This window comes from Geospiza fortis, unplaced genomic scaffold, assembly GCF_000277835.1.
Source record: "Geospiza fortis unplaced genomic scaffold, GeoFor_1.0 scaffold186, whole genome shotgun sequence".
NCBI lineage: Eukaryota > Metazoa > Chordata > Aves > Passeriformes > Thraupidae > Geospiza > Geospiza fortis.
The window spans coordinates 5,990,704-5,991,962 of record NW_005054331.1 but is presented as its reverse complement, the minus strand read 5'-3'; the positions used below and the strand labels follow the sequence as shown (position 1 = coordinate 5,991,962).

General features: G+C 39.6%; 1 protein-coding gene across 1 annotated transcript in view; it reads right to left on the bottom strand.

Moving 5' to 3' along the window:
* ANO4 (anoctamin 4) overlaps positions 1 to 1,259 on the bottom strand; it is a 175,853-nt gene that overhangs the window by 96,678 nt on the left and 77,916 nt on the right. The window lies entirely within an intron of this gene.

Below are 1,259 nucleotides of genomic sequence, written 5' to 3'. Positions count from 1 at the left end.
TTCAGCAGGGACCAATGACTTTGAAACTCTTTTTGGTAGGCTGCAGCATCCCTTAAGTCCCATTAAGACTTTAATTTTTCACCTTTTTTTTCCCCCATCTTATAGCTATATGTGACCTACATTGCTATTTTCCTCAGCTATGATTACAAAAATACCCCTTAAATCTGTTTATATTCCTGAAAGATTTTCCTTTTCCCTTTAAAAAACCAAAAAAGAACACATCAAAGAGAAAAAAAAGGTTTTGAGGTATTTTTTCAATATTATTACATTAAAAGCAGCATGTCCTTCTGATCATTTTATGTTATTTTTTCCTCTTTAACTTACAAAAATCGTGTGCCTTTCACCTGTTCCTTTTTGCTAAAGAGACCATATGGTACATGGTCCCAAAATGCAACATGGGACTATCATGTCAGATTAGCCTATTATGGTGCAAGCAGGAAAAGAGAGTCCTTTGCATATGGTAGAGGAAGCTAAGGAAGAGCTATGATTAAAGAAGATGAAATTGTGAGCAAGGTCAAACATATTCAGGGTGCCCTGAATTTTGTTGCTTTAATTATCTGTCTAAACATTCGAGGAGTGCAGCTCTCTATGGGCTGAATTTCTAGAACAAAGAAAATCTCTGTCTCTCTCCTCAGCAGTGTTGCACAAAAGAATTTGCGCCACAAAACCCTCTAGCTCTTGAAAAAGATAATCTCTAATTGCCTCTTCTAAACTCTATCAAAACTAGTAAACAAAAGAGGGTCAGGGCAGGGCCCTCAGCAATGTCCTGTGGTTTTCCTCTCTTTTTTAATTACTAGCATGGTCCCTGCCAGTTCTGATCTGTTCCAGTCAGCCCTCTGCCAAAAATTCCTCAGGCACAACTTGCAGGTAGCATCAGACCAGTCCAGTAAGGTGCCTAGATATAGCTCCATTCCTGAGGTGCAGGAAAGAAGTCCCTGGTCTCGTCGCCTGCTGAGGAAACAATCCTAACATCAATGGGTGTCAGGGCACTGGGAGGCAAAATTAAAGGACATATCATTCCTTTCTTCACAAAAGACACAGAAAGAAATTAAGACCCAAATTTTCATCATGGGTCCATGACAATTTGCCTGCTTTAGGACAGATTTTAAAATGGATTATGTTCTCAATATTTCCTCCCTGGTATGTTCTCTGAATCACCATTATGCACCATCAGGTGGTAATTGTTCCTCACTGGAAGGGAATGTGTCTCATAACTGACACCCAATGTTTCTCATGGGAGTTGTAGATAAATCCCCTCC